The following is a 17,914-nucleotide window of genomic DNA, read 5'->3' as shown; positions in this document are numbered from 1 at the left end:
CAGTTCACCTCATGCCACTTAATAAATGCATGCTTTCTCCTCATCATTTGCATTGACATCTCTGGGTTAAGCCAAACCGTGAAAGCTTCTTAAAGTCCCGTGAAGCATGCAAAATAGTACTCACTGAACAACGGTAGGATGATGTGCAAAATTGTGACATCAAAAAGGGTGTAAAATGAGGTGCAGTAAAAGTGGAACGATCGACAAGAAATTGATTCAGCCATGAAGACGCTCCTCTACATCCAGTGATCGTCAGCACCTGACAGATAAAATAGGATGGAATCGGTAACTGAATTTGAATTAAACCTGCCAATCTTATCCACTTTCTGTTGGAGTATTTGTGGAATGCAAACCATTCAGTAACCCATCCCGAAAGCTTACAGCTTGTAGCAGAGGATAGCAGGTGAGTACGGGCGTAACGCTTTCGCTCGTTAAAAATTGATTGTTCGATTTTGGCTATTTTTACGATCTGTTTTCGATTGCCCACACCATACTAATAACTTTATGTTTTATGGGACTTCATTTTCATAAAGCACCCTGGTCGGTGGTTTTTTTTTTTTACAACCCGAGTGAGGAGGTTGATTTATGCTGGAATACATTTAATTTAATGATGCCCAAATCGCAGTTATAGCGACCACCGAATGAATCCGGTTTTGAAAACGACTCAGCGTGGCTTGGTTTGGTGGGGTGTGGTTTGATACTAAGTGATTGAGTAACAAAACGCTTTGGAAGCAGTGCAAACACAGGTTCATTTGGTTTAATTAAAGATCCGTCTCATGTAAATAGACCTGTCAGATTAAAGGGCGATGATTACAATTTCCTTCCGCATCGTACGGGAAATTTGTTGAGTGCGAAGCTATTTGACGCTGAAGTTCCAAGGCGCATCAGGCACACATGGATCCCGTTACGGCGGACCACGCTGTCAGAGTTCCCGGGCGCACCAGAGCGACCTCAATGATGTGCAAGCTCAAAGTCTATATTTGAGTGCGCACTGCTTTTTCGCCGACGAAAAAAACCAGAACACTGCATTTGCTTCCTCGAAGATGGAGAGGAACGTTCGTGTGAAATAGGGGGGGAAATATACCGTACCCCGAATGTCACAAATCCCTGCCACCATGGTACCATCTCAAAAGGTTGGATAATAACAGACCCGAACACAACCGCACTAAAGCTGAAGTCCTTTCTCTCTGTCACTCTGCGATGCATATGTGGCAGTGGATGCGTTTTAGTGCTGGCAGAGTTCCACTTCGCGAAAGGAACGATGTGCGTTGTGGAGTCTTATTGTCTTCGAGGACACAAACCCGTAACTTGCAAGGGAAGAGTGGAGCAATTCACATTTCCCCACCGACCCAATCGTCAGGGTTGAAGAATTGGAACGAAACGGACGAAAATGGGCGGACGACTTCCATATATGTCGGGACTTGATGTCGGTGTCTCTTCTTGCTGGATGAGATGAACGGTGAACGGAGGAATTTTTCCCGGAGTTTTCGTTTCTCCGTTGCCGAGCCGAGCTGGATATCGTCGGGAGTACTTGTTTTTATTTTATTTTCGCTTTGTTTGGAATGGGATGTGGTTAGCAGTTGCTTCGTTTCACTTCAGTTAAGCAAAGTTCAGTGTTAAAGTGTTCTTAAACATTTGTAACATTTGTAAGAACTTAGGGAATAAGGATCCGATAGAAAACAATAGCGACCAGCTCATTCATCACACATTGTTTTACTGAAGCAATTTTTCACATCCTACAGAATCTCAGAATCTGGAATCACGTTCCTCTGGATCTGGAGCCACTTCGCTCAGACTAGCCAAACGCTTTCGTGTCGGTAATTGTTTCAAGCGTAACATTTAACTAATTGATGCTATCGGCGATCCTTACATTCCTAATTGAAAATTCATGCAATGCCTATGACATGTTTAACATTACTTCTGCTGCTGCTGCTGCTGCTGCTGCTACTGCTGGAAGTGAATGAGCCAACGCAAAGCATGGAGGAGAATTTTCCTTCTCACTTAATGTGCTCAGTCCTCACCGATCTTTCTGCAATGATGTAAACAGTTAACCTATTGCTCGAAGGCAACATCTTTCAACGGGGGTTTCTTTTTCATTTTAATCTGGTAACCTGCGTGTAACATCTTCTAATGTTTGGTCCAGCCGAAGCGGAAGTCTTCCCGTTACTTGCGTATTTAAAGTAATGGGTAAAACATGCCGCACGAAACACAATTAGAAACACTTGTTTTAGCAGGATGCTATGCACCGGGTATACCGATGTTTTGCAGGACAGTAATGTGCGAATAAAAGAAATGGTTTGCTGATCTTATCTGTTGGCCGTACAAGTGTGCAATAAAGTTTGTAAAAGGGGTATTGTTTTATCGAGTGCTTTATAGCGCAATTTGGTTGTTCAAATTATCTGCTCTTTGTGATTAAAACATAAATAGCACTTAAACATTCTATTTGTGCATTCTGTAAAAGGTAAATAATGTTCCAACCTGTTCTAGGTTTTGCTCAAGATAGATCTGGATTCCTCTTTCTGGATTCCCTCTAATTAGATGAAGAAATGCTTTAGGTGTTTCGGAATTGAAAAATCTAAAACAACGGAACTTAGACAAGGAAAAGATTGAAATATTTCTGCCTACCAATGACTAAATAGAGTCTATTCAAATCCAAAAGAAGTCTGTTGCGGTGGATCGCGTCCACTGTGCGACCGCCAAGTGTCAAACAGTTTGACAGAGGAGTTGAAGGCCCCTGACAGAAAGGTGGTACGACCTGGGACTGAGGCAACAGGCAAGTAGGAGGGATCCGGAAGCCGACCAGAAAAGTGCGGAATTATGAACTACGTTTGAATTTTTTGTTACTTTCATTTAATATACACCTTTATACCGTCTTGCGTTGCTTATTACTTCTGATAAACCACCAGGTGAAAAGTGAAAGTTTAATTCCAAGCCTTTATTTTTCTCGCATTGTTGGACTGCGCCAACAATTTTCAAACGTAAAGTGCGACATCTCCGGATCCCTAAGATCGCGCGCGTGTGTATGTGTGTGCAATTTGGCGACCACGCTAGCAGAACAATAGGTGTTTGCGAGAATACTTGGTAAAAGCGACAAAAAGACACGCGCGTGATATCGAAACTGGAAGTGGGTTCGTGTCGGTGTGAATAAGGTGATGGACAAAACTGATCTTTCAGGGAGTGAAAAAAGCCGTACCATGCCAACTACAAGATCGCAAAAAAATTCATCCGAAAGCGGAGACGTTCCAGAAGGCGCAAGCGGGTCCGACCTATGGCCTATCGAGATGCGGCAGGAGGAGGAACGGCGTGAAAAGGAAGTCTTCGAAGAGCGCATGAAGGAGATGCGTAGGCAGTTGGAGGAACGGAAAGCACGCCATGATCAGGAGTTACAGCTCCTTAAGGAACTGCACACACTGCAAATGAAATGTGATGCAGAAAAGAAGGAGCAGGAAGAGTTGTTCAAACAGGAACGAACGCGTTTGCTACACCCACACCAACAGGACGACGAACAAAGGAGCATTCCACTAAACTGTGAAAAAACCCAAGCCTTGTTGGAGGGAGGGGATACAGCAGTTTCGACAAAGACGGAGCAGACTATTGTGCCGGCCGGTGACGGGTCGGGGCAAAGTGGAAGCAGGTTGACGAAAGAGCAGATTGCAACGAGGAAGAGCATTTCCACGAAACTGCCGAAGTTCGCCGGTGAAGCTGAAGTGTGGCCGTTGTTTATCAGCAGCTACACACACACCAACGAAGCATGCGGTTTCACCAACTTGGAGAATCTACAGCGTCTCCAGGAGTGCTTGCACGGGGAAGCGTTAGAGGCAGTGAGAGGACGTTTGCTGATGCCTCATTCGGTTCCAGGCGTGATCGCGGAATTGAAGCGTCGATATGGAAACCCAAAACGGTTGTTGAAAATGCTGCTTCGAAAGATTCGGGCTACCGAACCCCCGCGAGAGAAACGCTTGGTGACGTTTGTGGAATTCGGGACGAAGGTGCAACAGCTATGCGATCACGTAGAGGAATGCGGTCTAACCGAACACATAAGCAATCCACTGCTAGTTGACGAATTGGTGAACAAATTGCCTTTGCAGTACCAAAGAGAATGGTCTCGCTTCGAACGGGAGCAGAATGATAGCTCGTTGTTGGGATTTTCAAGGTACATTTCAGGATTGGTGGATGATATTTCGGATGTAATGGAACGCCTTGAAGACGACCGTATTCCCACACAAGAGAAAAGACGGGTAAATGTACACGCTACCGAAACATCTTCTACTCCGAGAAGCGAATCTTGCTGGAATTGCGGAGAACAGACTCATCGACTTAAGAACTGTGGAAGTTTCAAGCAGATGCCTTTGAGCGAAAAAATGAAGCGGATTAAAAATCTACAGTTGTGTGAGATCTGCTTAGCGAGAAGCTGCAACGGGAAGTGCGCATACAAGATTAGATGTGCAAGATGTAAAGGTCGTCATCATACGCTGCTACATAGGTCTGAAGAATCATTGCACACCAGTAGTACGGCGAAGGACGTCGTTGTGAAGCGGGAAACGGTGGTTGTATTCCGAATGATACCGGTGACGCTTTACTATGGAAGCATGACGTTGGACGTGATGGCGTTTATTGACGAAGGGTCGTCAGTCACCTTGATCGATGACTCAGCCGCAAAACACCTGAACGTGTCAGGTGTGCCGGAGCCGTTGGTGATCAGCTGGACTAATGACATAAATCGTCACGAAAACGAGTCCCGCTTGGTGCAACTTATGATATCGGAGCGAGGTTCAGGGCAGAAGTACGAGTTGATCAACACACGCACCGTGTCTGAATTGAAACTTCCCATGCCATATGTTACAATCGCCGACCTCAAGTGTAAGTATGCGCATCTTACAAACATTTCTGCGAAGGAATACCTTCCACAGAGGCCAATGATTATTCTGGGACTAGATAACGTACACTTGTTTGCTCCCATTGAGTCTCGTTTAGGAAATGTTGGGGAGCCCATCGCTGTACGATCGTTACTAGGTTGGTCGATATTCGGAACGGAGAGATGCTCGAGAATGTTCAGCGCGTATCTGAATCTCCATACGGCTTCACAAATGAGTAATGAAACGTTGCATGATCTGATAAAAGAGCAGTACAGGCTAGAAGATCTAGACAAGACGACGCATACGATGCCTGAAGCACCAGATGAACAGCGCGCTAGAACCCTGCTCGAATCTACAACGCGTCGTGTGGGTGACCGTTTCGAAACTGGTCTCCTGTGGAAGAATGATGTTCGCCACTTTCCTGACAGCTATCCAATGGCTGAAAAACGTATGCAATCCTTAGAGCGGAAGCTCAATAGGCAACCACAGTTGAAAGAGGTTGTGCTACAAAAGATGGAGGATTATCAGCAAAAGGGATATGCTCATAAAATCAATCCGAATGAAATGCTAGTACCCGGTAACAGCGTGTGGTATATTCCGCTTAATGTAGTGCAAAACCCAAAAAAGCCGGGAAAGGTACGGCTAGTATGGGATGCAGCGGCATCAGTGAAAGGTGTATCACTGAATTCAGAACTCCTTAAAGGGCCAGATATGCTGATACCGCTTCCAAACATCATCTGCAATTTCCGAGAAAAGGCAATAGCTTTCGGGGCCGATATTAAGGAGATGTACCATCAGATCGGGATTCGTGATGCTGATAAACAAGCGCAGCGATTCCTTTTTGGCTATGATTCGTCGGGTCGGCCGCAAGTCTATGTTATGGATGTTGCGACTTTCGGAGCAACGTGTTCGCCGAGTTCTGCACAATACATAAAAAACTTGAATGCCGCACAACATCAGCATGAATACCCTGAAGCAGCTGAAGCGATCATCAAACGTCACTACGTAGACGACTATTTCGACTGTACTGACACCGTTGAAGAAGCTGTTTCATTGGCAGAGCAAGTGAAATATGTCCATTCTAAGGGCGGATTTCATATCCGCAATTGGGTGTCCAACTCTACGGAGGTGTTGAGCGCTTTAAAAGAAGACAACGCAGAAGATCGAGTACGCTTCAAGGGAGAAAATACCGCATTAACAGAACGAGTGCTTGGCATATCCTGGTTAGCAAATAAAGATGTATTTTGCCTCAATTCGGAGAACAATGATAATGCATTGCTAACAGATCTGCAAGGGTCACAACCGTCCAAAAGGAAAGTGCTCAGCTTCATAATGGGACATTTTGATCCAATGGGCTTCTTCGCACCGATTACCGTGAGAGGAAAAATGTTGATGCAAGATATTTGGAGAACTGGCAGCAACTGGGATGAACCTATAGAGGCGACCTGTTACGAAAGGTGGTGTCAGATGATTCAGAACATGCAGAATGTTGGTCTGCTGAAGATACCACGTAGCTACTTCGGGAAGGCTTTATCGAGCGAGACAAAAGATGTCCAGTTGCATGTATTCACGGATGCTAGTGAAGCGGCGTACGGATGTGTAGCGTATTTTCGTGCCATGGTTCAGGGTGAAGTAAGGTGTTCACTTGTGATGAGCCGCACCAAGGTGGCTCCGTTGAAGAAGATTTCGATTCCACGCCTCGAACTTCTTGGAGCAGTGTTGGGAGCACGAATGGCGAAGACAATACGAGACAACCATAAACTGGAGATTGACAGAGTGGTTATATGGACAGATGCCAAAGTCGTTTTATCATGGATCCGATCGGATCACCGCCGGTACAAGCAGTTTGTTGGATTCCGTGTAGGTGAGATACTGGATCTCACTAACATATCTGATTGGCGCTGGATTCCTAGCAAGATGAACATAGCTGACATTTTGACGAAATGGGGAAAGGCTCCAGATATAGGACCAGATAGTGATTGGGTATGTGGACCGAAGTTTCTTCGAGCGGATGAATGTTGCTGGCCTGTTCAAGAGTTACCACCTGCGAACACTACTGAGGAGCTAAGAGCACACCTTCTTATACACAATGTGGAGCTACTGAAAGGTTTCATCGATGTTAGACGTTTCTCGAAGTGGACCGTATTAGTGAGAACCGTAGCTTGTGTATACAGATTCATAGCGAACTGCATCAAGAAAGCTAAAGGAGAGCCGATTGAGACGCTACGTGCTACAGTAAATCAACAGAAGATCCTGATGGCAGTTGGCTTAATCACTAAACGTACCCCCCTGCAACAACCCGAATATGCGAAAGCGGAGATGGTGTTAATAAGGACAGCTCAAGCCGAGAGTTTCATCGATGAGTGGAAGACCTTAATGAAGAACAAAGAGTCTTCGTCAAACCAATGGATCGGCCTGGAAAGGAGTAGCCCGCTGTTTAGATTATCTCCTTTCATAGATGAGAATGATCTAATTCGCATGGAAGGGAGGACCCAATATGCAGAATCGCTTCCTTACAACATGCGATTCCCCATCATCCTGCCGAGTGACCACTACATTACTGGATTGATCATACAACACTATCACGAGCGGTGCGGACACGGTTATCGAGAGACGGTGAAGAATGAGCTACGTCAGCACTACTACATTCCGCATCTGGATGCAGCAGTACGCAGGGAGACGGCAAAATGCATGTGGTGCAAAGTTCGTCGTAACCAACCAACAACACCAAGAATGGCACCTCTACCCCCTCAACGTTTGACGCCTAACGTCCGACCGTTCAGCTATACTGGCGTTGATTACATCGGGCCGTACGAGGTATCAATTGGGCGGAGGACGGAGAAAAGATGGATCGTACTATTCACGTGCCTGGTTGTACGCGGTATCCACCTGGAAATAGCACACAGTCTTTCAACGATGTCGTGCATGATGGCGTTGCGTAGGTTCATCTGTCGGCGAGGCTGGCCGATAGAGTTTGTATCGGACAATGGTACAAATTTCAAAGGGGCGAGTCGCGAAATAATTGGAGCTTTACGAGACATCGAAGAGGAGTGTGCGGACCAGCTGACGAACGCGCGGACAAGATGGACGTTTAATCCGCCGGTTGCACCCCATATGGGGGGCGTGTGGGAGCGGCTTGTAAGATCAGTAAAGGGTGTTTTCGATGCGTTACAAGACGGTAGAAAACTAACAGATGAGGTGTTACTAACAGCGATAGTTGAGGCCGAAGATATAGTGAATAGTCGACCCTTAACAACCGTAACACAATTAGGTAGCGAAGAAGAGGCTCTAACACCAAATCATTTTTTGAGAGGGTCGTCCAAAAGTGACAATAGGGACATTCCTATGACGTGTTCCAAAGAGGCGCTCAAAGATGCATACAAAAGATCTCAACTTCTCGCGGATAGGATGTGGTCTAGATGGATTAAAGAATATACGCCAACGATCAATCAAAGATCGAAGTGGTTTAAAGAGACGAAACCTCTAAAGGTTGGGGACCTAGTATATGTTGTAGATGGGAAAGACAGGAAGTGTTGGGTCCGTGGTAAAATTGAGGAGATCATAGTGGCTAGGGATGGTCGGGTTAGACAGGCGTGGGTACGCACGAATAATGGAAGATTTAGAAGAGCAACAAACAAATTAGCGGTCTTGGAGATCGAATAAGGTAACGCCTGTTAAGGATTTTTAACAGGGTTACGGGTCGGGGAATGTTGCGGTGGATCGCGTCCACTGTGCGACCGCCAAGTGTCAAACAGTTTGACAGAGGAGTTGAAGGCCCCTGACAGAAAGGTGGTACGACCTGGGACTGAGGCAACAGGCAAGTAGGAGGGATCCGGAAGCCGACCAGAAAAGTGCGGAATTATGAACTACGTTTGAATTTTTTGTTACTTTCATTTAATATACACCTTTATACCGTCTTGCGTTGCTTATTACTTCTGATAAACCACCAGGTGAAAAGTGAAAGTTTAATTCCAAGCCTTTATTTTTCTCGCATTGTTGGACTGCGCCAACAAAGTCCAAAATATACTAAAATAGAGACCAAGAATTGCTAGGATATTTGAAAGATATTTCTTAGATTTTGCAAGATGTAAGATAGGTAAGATGTACTAAACGCTAACTCCACTTGACCCTAACGTTAGAAGAATCCTATACGCACAGAGAAACGAACAGCATGGGTAATTAGTTTTCCTCCTTGCATCAGCCTCAGACTCAGAGTGTTTTGTTTTTGAAATCGATCAACCTCTTTTTACTATGGCGATCCCTATAATGCAACAGTACAATATCCAGCTGGTACACGCTGGCGTCTCGCAGATTTTGCAATTAACTCTTCTCCTGAACTCTCTCAAAAATTGTTTTCCAATCTTGTGCTTTTTCCCCTCTGAAGTTGGCTAGTTTACCCACTTCCTGGCAGTTTATCGTTAATTGAAAATCTTTCTACCATCACAGGTTCACAGCTCCCTAAGGCAGCATAAGAAAGTTTCCTCCTCAGACAGCATGGTTAGAATTGGAGAGTGTTCACCTACTTAAGGACGGGGTGGACCTAGCCCCTAACTGAGCACCGTCTCATCATCGGAAGCTTAACTGGGCAGCAGCAGCAGCAGCACGTAAATGTGAACGTGATTAAGAGATCTTGCTACAATCATTATGTGTAATCAGTTTGTGGTCGCGCTCTCGCGAATGAGAGACTTACGGAAAGTTCACTAAGTTCTTTCCCAGAACCCTTCCACCGGTGAAGAAGATAGGCCGCAGTAACCGGATGGATACTGACACCGTAAGGTCGATGTCGGTTTTCTGGTGGTTGACCCGTATACCATCCAACCTTGAGGAGTTACCTCTTCAGATTGTCTGGATAAAGTGCATGTATGTGACGACTGGTTCGTTGCATTTCCCCATACACACACACACACACACACACACACACACACACACACACACACACACATACGCACTGAACGACCACATTCCGATAACGAGTGTCCAAGATCTGGTCCACGAGTAAAATGGCGCCATCTGGTGCCTATCCACCACGATACCATGCTGTCAGTGATTAATCCTTGCCGTGTATCGATCGCGAAGGTTTTCGATTCGTCATTGCAATGGCTGCCAATAAGTTACCCTTTTGCCATCCAGCGTTCCCGGTACGACACGACAGGGGCGGTCAGAAATCGATACGGTGCAGGCAAAGGCCAAAAAGGAAAGACAGAAAGCAGACAGGAGAATAATCCGCTCGCCACAACGGATGCAACGGCGCAATCAGAGTTGTGCAACACGGCTATCGACCGATCGTTTGCCCAACGCCAGCTGTCACCTTCGCGGCTGCAATGGACTACACCTCCGTCATGCCTTGTGGTATGGTTTAAGAAAAAAGAAAGAAAACGGAGACAACATTCGTGGTTCAACGATGCCCATCGATCCATCTATCCGGTGATTAATCATTTATCTGACGCCGAGAGTTTGGACCCGCAGGGCGATAAGACAAAATTGTGATATTTTCATCGTCCTGGGACGCTGTCGCGAAATGTTCGCAATGTCCGTCGGCGGAGGATTGAAACGAATTGGAAAGAGGTGCGTTGGGTTTAGGTGTGCAGGAAGCTGCAACGGATAAACACGTACCATTTATCTATATCGTTACCCTGGCCCGGCTGAAGTAATGTGTCAACGTTTGCAGACGCATGTTTTGATTAAACATTTCCTTTTGAAACCATTTCTGTTACTGATTACTATGGCACTGTACGCGTACAGGAAGGGAAAGTTTTATCGTTGGTGATGCAATAGCTTGTGGAAGATGTTCTCGCGGACCAATTTCTTTTAAGTCAATTTTCAATACGCAATTTAAACGCAATTTCAACGCAACGCAATTTAAAGAGTAATAGAATCCTTAGAACGCATCTTAGATGTTTGCAGTTGCAGAAATTGCAGCTCTTCAATTATGGAACAGGATTTGTTGAGTTTTGGTGATGAAATTGTCTCTTGAGGATAAAATGGAAAAGTTGTTCTACATTATTGTCTTATATTGCTGGATTGCAATATTAGTACTTAGCTGAGAACTTAGTCATTTTTGGCTTTAAAAAAGTTCATATGGCCTGAGGTCTTTTTCGCCCTTATGGATCAGGTGCTATTCGTACAATTCTCCCTTGGCTGAATTCAGATGGGAGACTCTTCGATCGTCGATGCGCCCTCTGGCAGTCTGTGTGATAGTCACATGGACGACGAATTTTGTAAAACAATGTCTATTTATTCCAATGCATTCTTCACGGTTTAGACATATGCTGATACACATGAACTCTTGCTACAAACCTTCCATTAGCTTATTTAGCCTTGGATTGATTGTGTGTGAGTATATTTTCCAAATATTTGTCTATTTGGTAGTCTCTTTGAATTCTAGTTCCTGAGCTTTTTTCGCTTCAACTGTTTCAAATCAACTGATATGGTTGTAATATTTTGCTTATACCCAACAAACATGGATGATTGGATAGATTTCTGGAACAGAGAGGCTGACACAAAATGTTGAGGTCAATTTTTACATTTTATTTCTGTTCTGTCATTGTTGAACCTCTTAATACCTAAGATATGAAACATAAACCGCCATCACGGACATACTACATCTCTCAAGTGTCATATAAGGTGTCTTGGCGCAGTCCTCCCAACCAGAAGTGGAAAATAAAAACCTAAATTAGATTCGCGATAAATCTCTATGAAGCTCTATCGGTTCTTCCTTTCATTCCCTTTCCAATTATGGTCCCATTGGATATATCTAGTCTTCTAGTGGTTTGAAATGATTCACGCACACACACACACACACTGACCCTGAAACGTATTTACCACGCTAAAAAATGCACAAATGGTACAGCAGTGGCACAAACTATTGGCACAGCCGATTGGATTTTGTTTGTGACTGAGCAAGCGATCGGTGTTGATGCTCACTTTGACCTGGCTCGATCGCGAGAGGTTCCTGCGCGAGGCACTCTACTACTGGGCGAGCGCGTTATCAAGATTTATGCGATTGTTGCCGCTTGCCAAAGTGTGATTAATGTAATTACGCTTGATTTGCTGTTGCGCATTAATGAAAGGTCCAAGTGTGGTGTGAATTATGGACCAGGGTGTATTCTCTGGATGAGTATCTAGATGTGCCGCGTGTGAATAAACGAAGGTTTCTTATAGAAGTAATACTAACTTCAAATTGTACAACGCTATGATCAATGCGCTGTCGCTATCAACTATCGTTCGTCGACGTATAGCTATATGCCTACCATATTTGTCTCTCAACTCAGCTACGGAATCAAGTGACTGCGAGAGTATTACATTCCGATGTTAGGAATCAGACATCCTGATTTACTACCAATATCACTTCGCGGTTCGGTACCGTTTTTGTACGACCCGAAAGTCTTCCCATCGTCCTTTAATCCCGTCGTCCGCGAAACATGATCGCGATGATACGCGGACTTGGTTTGGTTCGGTATGAAACTTCATTTTTACTATGTGCGAAGATAATGAGGGGGATCGTTTTCGCATGGATGGCAGAAGCAATTTAGCATAAAGCTCCCATCAAGCGCTGGGTCCACTGCACTGTGCACATGCCTGCGGTTTCGTTCGGCGGTGTCGTTAATGCTGTGATAAAATTAAATGATTTGATGACAAAGGTGCGCGCGCACGGTTCAATGAATGTGATTTCGCTAATGATATGTCTGGCGGCGTCTTCTCAGCGTTGGAGAAGGCTAAGGGAGGCAAGAAATCGGGGGTGGTAAAGAAATGCCTCAAGGATGATGGGTGAAGATGGGTTGCTTAATTAGGTGTGCGTGAGATGGTACTTTATTATGTGACTTTTTGTTGATATAGATAGCGTGTATTTTAAAGATTATTATTTGTGAGACAGTACTTGAGCTTGTGAAACGTATTTATCTTTTTTTTAATTTTACAAGGACAAAAATCAAGAATTTGCGTCTGTAAAAAAGGAGCTAAAAGAAATAGCACGAAAACACATAAAAACTTTACCGACCCTTAAGGGTACATATCAGTAAAACGTTATGCAAATGAAGTTCCCACAATTAGAGTTCGTTTTCGGAGCGGACAGAGATAAACATTAACTAGTTAGTTGCACTGATCCAATTCGTCAGGCATCAGTCCCCTGTTGAGCTATTAGTGCAAGCAACACTACATTTTATTACACATCCACCGGTATATTGGTTTATGATCGTGCGGCATTGCTTCGAGCAACCGTGTAATATAAGCCAACTTTTATAGCCACTAGATCGACTCCCACTTTGTCCTTTTTCGTCTGATGCATTCGAAGGAATGTTCCGGACCACTGACACACATCGCTTAAGGATACTGTCCGCAAAGGATCTGAGGACATGAAAGGAACCAAGTTTTTTGTTTCGTTACTGGCCAAACACTCAGAATCTCTTGCGCCGCCGACTCAACAGTCACTATCAGCACCCATAAATCATCATACCCATGACCATTTTCGCTCGGAAACGTAAACTTTTACGATTGATTTTACCTTGCGCAGTATACTTCACGGGTGTGCGAGCGATTGGCACAGTTTTAGCTCGGGTGTGCGCAGATAATTTGAAGGAACCGTCACACCGACCCATGGCCAGGATCTCCTTTTCGGGCACCGATACTTATGCTGAAATCTGGTAGCGGAACTACTTAACCTCGGTTGATTAATTGAGTAATCGATGTTTCGGGAGGCGGGTGCGGAATGGAGAGCGGAAACTCGTTGCAGTTAGGATGACTTTCGAAGGACGTACAGCCGGTTCAGCCTTTTCAGCGGATGCCAGGCGAAAAAACAATCGATTTTTAATCAGTAATCGGCATCGACAAAGCAAGCACCGCGGAAACAGGCTCGTTTGCCCTGTCGGAGGATCGCATGTGTGGACCGACGAATCCTGCTGCTTAATTGTGGTTTCTTTTGATCCGTAAATGCTTGCCCCGCGCATGTACCTTTGCTAAGGAGGGATGGCCTAGGAAGGAATTGGGGGATGGGTGACTGATGACTAAATAAAAACCGCGCACCGTAATCGATCAATGTTCATCTCACTTGATCTTCAAAACGTTGGCAGCAACTCCTCTTCAGACTACTGTTGTATCGGTGCCGGTGTAATGCGAACACGTTTCTCCGTACACCAATAATTTTGTGCCGTTCGGGAATCGGTGCCTTCTTGCAACGGCTATAATTGCTTGCAGGTTAAAGGATAACACATTGACGATGGCTTGGACGCCGTAGAAAGTAATGAGAAAAATGCGATCGTTCGAACTGGTGAGCAAGAAGCGAATCGGTAGCAGGATTGCAATTAAGCAGAGCCAACTCGGGGTTGATGTTTGGTGTGAAATTATTGCCATTTTGTCACCTCCGCGGCTCGGCACGTTAATGAGACGTTTCGACAACGAACGTGAGAACCGTGAATTCGTCGTGGATGTTTTTTTTTTTGGTTTGTTTCAATATAAACAGGGCACAGTTTCGTATTGGATGACTTGTTTTTTTTTTTTTTTAGTCTCGACAGGAAATCGATATCATTAATCATACCGAATATTGATGGCTGTTGTCCATCCGTGATGCGTTATTGAACCAGTTCAGAGAGAAGATCATTTCTGGCGAGGTGGAAATGTGAAAGAATTGGGACATCTAGCGATTGAAGTTATGATCATTACAACTGAGATCTTTGGCTAGTACTAAGAAATCGTTTCAATACTCTTTTCGTATATTAATGTATAACGAGGACTACCTAATTAGGAGGACCATCAAGGTGTTCAATAGAAAATATAAAGATATGCAGAGCAACGCTTAACATGCAATGCGTTCTAAATAGTTTATGTTAAAGTTATGAATTGTAAAAAGGGAAGAATTTATCATTACATAAAGCTATTAAGTCCAGTTAAGTCATGAAACATTGTACGGGATCATAGAATGCATCCTTAGGCCACAAATAGCTTTGATTTTGGATACGTCCCCAAGTAAATCTAATCTAATATTTGCAGATGGCATGCAGGTTGCCAAGATAACTCATTTCATTAGAACGAAAAAGCATGGCGTCAGATATAATACTTACTTACTTATCAGGCGCTACAACTCCGGTCTTGGCCTGCCTCCATGTCTCAGAGGCGTATGTGAGTACTGGTACGCTATATAGGTACTATAACTATAAAGGCCTATAAAGGTACGCAACAGTCCCAGCTTCGACCGTCGCCACAGGTTTTTTGAGGTGAGATGTTTCCTCAGACTGTGGAATGACCGGCTGGCAGCCAGCATCCTAGCGCGCAACTCCGTCTCTATGCTGTTTTACGGTCACCTATCCGTACATCGCCCGCACGTAGTTTTGCATTTCTTTGTAGAGCCGCTGATGGTGCCACCATCAATTTGGTCTTTGCCTCGTTAATCTGCAACCCGAGGTTTTCTTCCAGCTGCTCGATCCTTTGGTAGGCCTCTGCTACCTGGAAGTGCCGCAGACCAATGATGTCTATATCATCAGCGTATGCCAGGATCTGGGTTGACTTATAGAAGATGGTTCCCGAAGTCTCCACCTCCGAGTCACGGATGGTACGGAGCCCTCCGAGTCACGGAGCGTCCATCTCCCCGACGCAGAGAGCCATCTTCTCCAAGATTTGCCGCATGGTGAAGATAAGGTCAGAGTTAGATTTTCCGTTTCGGAATCCAGCTATCCAACTATCTGTTCAACGAATGGGACAAGTTTATCCTAGTGAGATATAATATAGATGGTAAAAGCTAGTATTATAATTAGATTCTATCAACTTGTCAGAGTCATTGGAGGGCAATATTTGTGATGTTAAACACAAATATTATTTATCTCCCAGTTCTACGTTCTGTTTCAAAATATTAGTAATGCGAATAAAGTGTCCACTCATGATACACTCATGTATCTGCACAAAAATTCAACTCGATCGCGTGACTTCGATCAAATCGTTTTACCTGATCGTGTGGTTCAAATCAGTGGCGATCGAATGTGTGTGTGTGTGTTTTTTTTTTGCACCAATGTTTTATTAGAAATACATAAAATTTCAGTGAACATTACCATTAATTGTGTTCACTGCACACCGACTTGCACCCGTCTGCGTTCGACGTGACAATTCATTAAATTCATTCGCCTTTAGCAGTTGCGCTGGTGGAGGACCTTCTGCGAGATGGAATTGCGGTACGGAAAATAACGAACCGTTTGATCGCCGGCCCCCGGGCTGCAATTGCCCAGGCGGGCAATGACATGAACATTACACCACCGGCGGTGATCATGCACCCGTTTTTATCGTCGACGGTCGCGAAAAAGTCCACCCCAAGAGTGACTCGAGTCCCTCCACAGTCCAGAAGCTGTTTGCGAGCGTGCCAGGCGGACTTTAATTTTATCTGCCACAGATTTCATCGAATTAACAAGTGAAGCGTGAGATATTTGATTCGCATTTTAAATTTCAATTCGCCCTGAAACGAAAGGTAACAAAGTTCGTGCCAGTGTGCGTTGGAAAACACAGTGAAGTCTAATCTCTGTATGCCAGCTGGTGCTGAACACTATGAAGCAGTAGGGCCAAAGCCAAAGCTCCCGGGTATTTTATAATTGAATCGAGACACGCTCATACAGCAGAAGGATCAGGCGCAGGATTCACACTCTTGGTGCGCGGAGTTTGTGGTGTTAAACTGTGTTACAGCTCACAGCTTTACATGCGAAAAGATCATGAATTAATTGGCATACAATTTTTCAAGATCACTCGAGAGAGTGATCGAAGGTGTTTGTTTTTTGTTTCGTGCTGTGCCCATTACATAGTTGACTTGCGTTGCATGTTTGATGGAAATCAGCATTCATCAATCTATTTGTAGCAATCGAGCAAACGGTCCGGGTGGTCACAGGCATTGCTAGTTGCAGCACGCCATACGGTGAAACAGATGTTTAGCGCCAGAGTAGGATTTCTAGTTTGTTGAAATTACCATTTAAATCTGCACAATTCAATGAGTCATCAAAAGTGGCGTTCAAAAGTGTTGCACAAAATCTTTAATAAAGTGATATAATACAATTTGATAACAAAAGTCGATGTGTCGCTTAAAACTACAATTCGTTGTTTCAAGAGTGTTAAAAATGCTTTCGGTATTCCCTTCGGCACAAGCACAACTCACAAATTGCAAGGCATTAAACCTCAAAGCATTCCGACAAACGCCAACAACGTTTCGATAATGTTGCAAATCGTCCGATGTCACACAGTCGCACAGTTCGCATTTGCATACGAAATCAATCCGACGCTGCGTGCTGTGCTGCGATGCATCAATCCGACTCATCGATAAGAAGCTGGGAAAACGATTTACGAAACGTTGCAGCAAAAAGTGCAACTCAAACGTCACACGCACCATGGTAGCTGGCGGCGTCACGAAACGAAAATCATCTTCATGCGCAGCCTTTCGTTTGCATCATTATTTATTGTCAATTAAGCCTCCGTCGAAGCTTGGCAGCCACCGATGATGGCGGATCATACGGATCGTCGGTGTGATTAGTCTTTTTTTTTTCTTCTCCCCCGTTCCCTCTGTATGCACTGTGTAATGGGGATAAAATGCCGGATAAAGTGTGTAGCATTTGTTTACCGATCGCAACGGGTATCTGATTGCAACGGTGCACATCGTGTTGGGATGTGCACCATGCACCATGTTGGAGTATTTGGCGTCCACGTGATTTAGTGGTAATGTTTGCGAATGGCGCGTGCGCATACACAGTGTGTGAGTGATTGAATTCGGTATTCCGTTGTTGTATCGGTATTTGTACGATCATTCCAAGGTAGTGTATGAGTTCCGGTTTATTGTAGAATAGTTGTGCCCTGTGCCATTTCAGCCAGAGACGTTTTGGAATTTTATATCTTAAATGCTTTTTTGTATGTTTTATTTTGAAACACACGAAAATTATTGAATTTGAAAAAAATTAAAAAAAAAACCTGAAATGGTTTACCAAGCATTTTAACTTGGTTGACCGCAATGGATATCCCCCAACTTTTTATGCGATTATGCTGCCTCAGGCCTTTACTCCAACTTCCAAGAGTTTCGTTTCAAGGCCCTCCTATGACATTAAGAG

The 17,914-nt window shown here is 44.5% G+C and overlaps 3 protein-coding genes across 3 annotated transcripts in view; 2 read left to right on the top strand and 1 right to left on the bottom strand.

The window, feature by feature from the left end:
• The window catches only part of LOC126556840 (semaphorin-5A), a 102,226-nt gene that overhangs the window by 59,889 nt on the left and 24,423 nt on the right, over positions 1-17,914 (top strand).
• Positions 1-17,914, top strand: part of LOC126557078 (proline-, glutamic acid- and leucine-rich protein 1-like) — a 265,735-nt gene that overhangs the window by 239,355 nt on the left and 8,466 nt on the right. The window lies entirely within an intron of this gene.
• LOC126559083 (40S ribosomal protein S8) overlaps positions 11,654-17,914 on the bottom strand; it is a 269,441-nt gene continuing 263,180 nt past the window's right edge. Inside the window, exon 5 of the mRNA XM_050215190.1 lies at positions 11,654-11,663. The gene's annotated coding sequence lies outside the window, so the exon portion shown is untranslated. The remainder of the gene's footprint in view (positions 11,664-17,914) is intronic.

Source organism: Anopheles maculipalpis, chromosome 2RL (genome assembly GCF_943734695.1).
Source record: "Anopheles maculipalpis chromosome 2RL, idAnoMacuDA_375_x, whole genome shotgun sequence".
Taxonomy (NCBI): Eukaryota; Metazoa; Arthropoda; class Insecta; order Diptera; family Culicidae; genus Anopheles; species Anopheles maculipalpis.
Note: the sequence above shows the minus strand (reverse complement) of the source record. Positions and strands in the feature narration are given on the sequence as shown.